The 6630-nt window shown below is 39.7% G+C and overlaps 2 pseudogenes; both read right to left on the minus strand.

Moving 5' to 3' along the window:
• Positions 1-1716: 1716 nt before the first annotated feature.
• Positions 1717-5183, minus strand: LOC124985386 (protein cereblon-like; annotated as a pseudogene).
• Positions 2483-3268, minus strand: LOC124985387 (protein unc-50 homolog; annotated as a pseudogene).
• Positions 5184-6630: the final 1447 nt, after the last annotated feature.

A 6630-nucleotide genomic window follows, 5' to 3' on the forward strand; every position in this document is an offset into this window, starting at 1 on the left:
AAACTAATCCTGAGTAAGTGCAGGAAGCATTATTATACCTGAATTCAAAACATTCTACAGAGAAATAGTAACAAAAACAGAATGGTACTGACATGGAAATGGACATGTAGACCAATGGATTAACAGAGCAAACCCAGAAATAAATGTATGCACCTGCAGACATCTGACTCTCAACAAAAACCCCAAAAATATGTGTTGATGGAAATAAAAGAGCCTCTTCAACAAATGCTCTTGGGAAAACTGAATATCTATATTTTCAAAATTGAAATAATTCCTATCTCTCCCTCTGTACAGAAATCATCTCAAAATAGATTAAAGATTTTTTCGTAGGACCTGTAACAGTGAAAGTACTGAAATAGTACACAGGGATATATGCAAGATATATGCAAACTTAGCAGTTTCCTCAATAGACCTCAATTGTTCAATAATTAAAATAAATGAAAAATTAGAAAGCTTCTGCACAGAAAAGGAGAAAATTCTACAGATTGGGATAAAATTATTGCTAGATATTCATCTGGTGGGAGGATAAATATGCAGCGTATGTGAAGAACTCAAATGTAGTTAACATCAGAGAATAAGTATTTGAATCAATAATGGGGCAAATGATCTAAATGGAACTTCCCAAAAGTAGAAATGGCCAATAAATATATTTTTGAGATGCTCTATATCTTTAGCCATCAGGAAAATGCAAATTACATTGAGATTCCACCTAATCCCAGTCAGAATAGGTATTATTGGAAAAAAAAAAAAAAACAAACACTGGTGAGGATGTGGAGGAAGAGAAAACTTAGTAAACTTTGTGTGGTAATGAAGATAGCACAGTCACTATGGAAATAGTATGGTTGCCTCTCAAAAAACTAAAAATAGAACTATCAAATGATACAGTCATACTACTCTTGAGTACTTATCTGGACAATATGATGTCGACATACAAAGAGATAGCTCCATTTCTATCTTTATTGTGGCACTATTTAACACAACCAAGGTATGCAATTAGCATAGGTATACATCAATTCATGGGTAAAAAATATATGGTGTATATATACACAATGGAATTTATTATTCAGTCAAAAGAAGAATGAAATCAAGTCACATATGGAATGCCTTTGTCTATTCTGGGTCTCCTATTCTTCCAAAATGAATTTCAAAACTGTTGGTTTTTTCTATTTCTAATTCTGTGTAAAGTATCATTAGTATTTTAATGATGTCTGCATTGCTTCTGTAGTGTGCTTGCTGTAGTATGGCCATTTTCAAAACACGAGTGATAATCCAAGAACATGGGAGGTCTTTTCATTTTTTTTTTCCAGACTAAAGGTGGGTGCTTTAATATTTTCAAAATTTACAAATAAGTATCTATCAGAACCTACAGAAAATTGAAAAGAACAAATGCCTTTTAAAAAAATATACATAGACCTGCACGTTTATAAAGGAAACATGTTCACTTCTTTACCTGTTGGTGAACACTGCTGCCACAATGGTGTTCACAGGACTAATTGCACATATACTTCCAGATCCTGTCAATCATACAGAACCAGACAAGGTCCACGTAATTGTAGTACAGAAACCAAGTTGGTAGTATAGCCACCTTTGCGTGTTCTCCAGCAGCAGTCCACCATATACTGTTGCTGTTAAGTGATGATACATTTTATGCATTAATTTCCAAAGCAGATATGAGAATACCAATTAATTTGTTACATTCCTAGCCATACCACATCTTTATAAGCACAGTGTCACTTTGTCAGGGCTCAGTTCATCATCAGTGTCTGGGATTGTGGGCAAAAGTGCTGATCAAGTTAAGCTCCCAAATTTTTGAGGTGACATGTCTTTTTTGGTGGCTGTGAATTTCCCTCCAATGTGACTCACACAGATCTTACACTGGGTGATGGTCCAGGCATACCCAGGAAACCAGCTGTGCTCCATTGAAGGCTGCCCCATCAGATTCAGGTTGCCAGCTTTGTACAGTGTCTCATACACATACCCATGAGGATTCATATAAGCTGCCATCGGCCCACATAAGGATAAGCTGAAAATTTCATTTTTGGTTCTTATCTCTGTTTCTTGACACTGTTTACAGCAAAGCAAAGTACATTTGTTCATGATGTCCAATTCACACCGAAGCCATTGGAAGACACTGCCAATTTTAAGGAGCTGAAGTCTTAATATGTCATCAGTGGGAAGACAAGCAGTCACTCTGTAGGAATAAGCTATTGGATTTGAAGAAAGAGAATCATCTTTCAGATTTTCATCCCACTACCGTAGCTGTTTTTTTTTTTTTTTTTTTTTTTAGTTTAAAAAATATTTATTAAAGAAATGTACGTTTAAATAGTCTTAGGGAATGTACCTGACCACAGTGTTAACATATCTCCTCAATCTGTAAACTTTATACATTTAAGATATCTTCAAAGTTTTATTTACAAGTTTTACAAGAAATCATCACCTCACACTGTCGATGCCACTAAGCTAGAACATTGCAACCTTCTCTTCATTTCACTCTATACTTGTAGAAAGAACACAGCGCATGGGTAAAGTTCCATCCTAGTGCCAGTGACAGCCCATAGAACAGAATCAGCGGTGCAAAGGGGTAAAGAAGAATCACTGTATTTTTCAAAAAGGGCAATGCACTGTATCCTAGGAAGGTTACATAGATATAATAACCAACTGCAATCAGCGGGGGTATTTCCAACTAAATATCCAATAAATGTGTCTGTTAGGATAACATGGCTGATGAAGAAAAGCTGGATAAAATGCAAAATGACTAGGAGTGGTTGAAAAGCATTGAAATGCACTTTGAAGGCATAGCCCCATTCCACGTCATAGTCTCTGCTCTGTCGTTTTACTAAATACTTGTTAGAGATGAACCACATTAAAGTTGATATCAGAAGACCAATGACTACACAATCTAGGAGAAGTTTTATCATCTCAAGAAATCCCATGTCCAGCACAAAGCCAAATCCTATAGTAGATACACAGAGCCAGATACCCAACAGGACCAAGAAAGCAGGGTCATCTCTGGCCCACTAGTCCTTTGTTTCTGGTAATGAAAGTTCCTATAAACCCTCTGTGGGGAAGTGAACAGGTAGAGCATCTGCCAGGCAGCAAACGCAAAGTCCATCTGGCGAAATCAAAAAAGCCTCCTGAGGTATTTGTAGCATTTTGCTCCAGCTCTGTGTCTTGCTGCATCCCTGGAATTCAAGACTCTGTTCTCCTGCACCGAGGAATTCACTGAAGTACTTGGTAACATCTTCCTAGATGGAAGAAAACAATTTCATTTACAAGGTGCAATATGGAGGAATGTTTGGCTATCAGCACCCCTCTTCTGAGTTATTTGGCAAGGAGGTCACTTTTCACTTTCTCTTCCACCCTTCATAAGGGTCAGAGGTCAAAAGCAAGCCAGTTGGTTCTAAGGCTTGTCTTGAGGCTGGAGAACTGCGGCTCCCTTCAGGCAAGGGCAACACTATGCAACTCAGAACCCTATAAGGCTTATCCAGGGTCCACTCGGTTCCCACACTTCACCTCACTCGATCCTCAGGCAGCCCTCCCAGGGGGCTAATGTTAGCAGAGGGAGAGCCACAGGGAGGTGAAGTGACCTCCCTGTGAGCACAAAGATAGTGATGGTGCCAGGATTGGGACTTAAGCACCAAGTCCTTAAGGAAAAACCTTATTTGAAGCCGATTAGACAGCAACGTTACGGAGGAGGTAAAACTAATGGCTTTTTCACACAGGTTCATCAGTGTATGGCCAGCAAGCTCCTTGTTCATCAAAATGCGACAGAAAAAACGAAGCAAATATCCAATCCCTAGCGATTCACTCCCAGGACAATTCAGCAAGAGGAATGACAGCGTGGGAGACCAGTCGGATCAGGCCAAGGCTGGTGAGAGCAGGTAGCCCACCGACCCCCACATCCCTCACTACACTTCTTTGGCCTCCGGGGACCCCGACGGTGCCCTGCCCAGCCCAGCTGCTCTCCATTAGCCCGGAGCCTCGGGTATGGCTGCCAGGTTTACAAAAGAAGATACAGACCGCCCAGTTACATCTGAATTTCGAGCAAGGAACGAATCAGAGTCCCACGTAGGATGTCGGACATGCTTATAAAAAAATTATTCCTTTATCTGAGATTCCCATGTAAATGGGCATCTCTGATTTTCTCCAGCAACTCGACCGTCGGCCTGAGGCACGAGAGGGGCCGGACGCTGGCATGGTTACTCCCTAGCCGCCGTGTTGCCGGTCGCCAGCTGCCGGAAGACACGGCCCCCAGAGCGAACAGCAGTCACGCGCAGGCGGAGCAGTCCTGGGGGCTCACCTGGAGTTCTACTGCGGCCTCGGCCCCGACCCGAGCTGCCCGCCACCTCCACTCAGCAGCCAATCCCAGCCGCTGCCGGAGTGACTTCCCTTCCCACAACCCCCACTACCGTAGCTGTTTCTTAATTCTGTCCTTTAAAGTTTCAGCGTCATACAAAGAATACAGCCAGTGAGGCCACGAAGTCAGATTTGCACAATAAAACTTTCTCTTCTGGTATTTCTGCCACCATTTACATGAATATTGGTCTTCCCAGGGAGTCAGGCTTTGAAGGACATGTGTGGCACTTATTGAGGATTCTAATTGAACTGCACACATTCAGGAAGAATCTGCACTTTAGCTTGCTGGATTCCATCTGACTGCATTCTGAGCTGGAGGACTTTGAACCCATGTCTCTCAATTGCTTTCACTTTCACTATTTGGATTCCAAAGTCCTGTTCTTCTCGGTAACCATATATCTCTGCCGATGTTCCAAACTGTGCTTCCCTTTCCTGTATATTACTATAGGCAAGCACCGCAAAGGTTCTGTCTTTCTGAATTAAATTCCGCACTATACTTACTTCTTGACGGCAAAAAAGCTGAAGAGGTAAAGTTTGCCCAGGAATCAGGATCATCATCACCTGCGGAAGCACCAGGATCACTTGACAGCTGTCCTAGTCTTGCAAAGTCCTGCGGTGGAACTCCTCCATGTCAGTGCCCAGGTATGTGTGTGAGGTGGGCAGACTCTTGTCAAAATTTATGATGTTTGGTTTTTTTGACTTCTTTGCTGTCCTGGTCTTCAACTTCCATTTCAATTTCATCTTCTTCACTTTCTGCTGTCAGGCAGGAGTGGCAGGTGGTTGCCCAAGTTGTGTGCAGTGTCCTGTGGGCCTTCCTCTCGGGCCATGTCTGTTTACCAGCAAGACCGGTCTTTTCATTTTCTAAGACCTTCAATTTCTTTCCTCAATGTTCTATATGTTTTTAATTGTAGAGATCTTTTAATTTCTTGGTTTTAATTCTTATGATTTTTTTTGAGGTTATTGTGAATGGAATAGTTTTCCTCATTGCAACCACTGTTAGAATATAGGAAATATATGGATTTATGTATGTTAGTCTTATATCCTGTTAATTTGCTGAATTCATTTATCAGCTCTATCAGTCTTTTGTTGAAATTTTTTGGGTTCTCTAGATAACAGATTATGACATCAGGTAAATAGAGATCATTTGACTTCTTTTTTTCACATTGGTACACCTTTAATTTCCTACTCCCGACCAATTGCTCTGGCTAGACTTTCAAGAACTATGTTGAATAAAAGTGGTAAGAGCAGACAACTATTATTTTGTTCCTGATTTTAGAGGAAATGATTTGAGGTTTTTGCCATTTAGTATGATATTGGTTTTGGGTTTGTCAAATATAGGGTTTATAATGTTGAGGTAAGTGCCTTCTATCCCTAGTTTCTCCAGCATTTTTTTAACATGAATCCTGGGTTTTATCACCAACATTTTTGCATCAATTGATATGATCTTGTTTTGTCTTGATATGACTCTTGTCTTTAGTCCTATTGTTTTGATTTACAGTCATTGATTTACCTATGTTGAACAATATTGCATCCCTTGGATGAGAACAACTTGATCATGGGATATTATCTTCTTGATGTATTTTTGAATGTAGTTGGCTAATATTTCTTAAGAATTTTTGCATTTATATTCATGAGTTATAATGGTCTGAGTGTTCACCTGAGTCAGGATTTTTCCAAATTGTCCTCGCTGGTCATAAAATTCCAGATTCAAAAATCCTTCTGATTCAGCCTTCCTGGTAGCTGGAATTCAGGCACATGTCACTGCATGCATAAGCTTGTAATTAAGGAAGAAGAAATAAACTACTACAATCATGATTCAAAGGCAGCACAGCTCAATACATTGACTAGATTAGTTCTACATAGTAGCAATTATCATGAATTCAGAAGATGTTCTGTCTCTGAAACTAAGAGCATTTTGTTATGGAACAAGTTGTCTCCTTTAGACTCAAAGTCTCTCTAAAATGGAAGGATCATACTGCTTTAGTTTACTAGGTAGTTATGAAGATTTAATACTAAACCATGCTAAGAGAAATAGCAAAGCAATGAAATAACTTGTTCACTGCTGGAACTATATTGGAATTCCCCCAAAATATAATGTGTGTATTTTCACTGGTTCTAATTCTCAATGTGACAATTGCCAGAAAATGTTCTGGAGACCTAGTTGTAGTTATCAGATATTTGTACTTTAGATTTAAGGGCAAATCAGTTACTTATTCGTATTATTGTTATTGTTATTGTTATACTTATTATGAAATTAGAAAATAAAATTGTCCT

The sequence above is a fragment of the Sciurus carolinensis genome, chromosome 5 (genome assembly GCF_902686445.1).
Source record: "Sciurus carolinensis chromosome 5, mSciCar1.2, whole genome shotgun sequence".
NCBI lineage: Eukaryota > Metazoa > Chordata > Mammalia > Rodentia > Sciuridae > Sciurus > Sciurus carolinensis.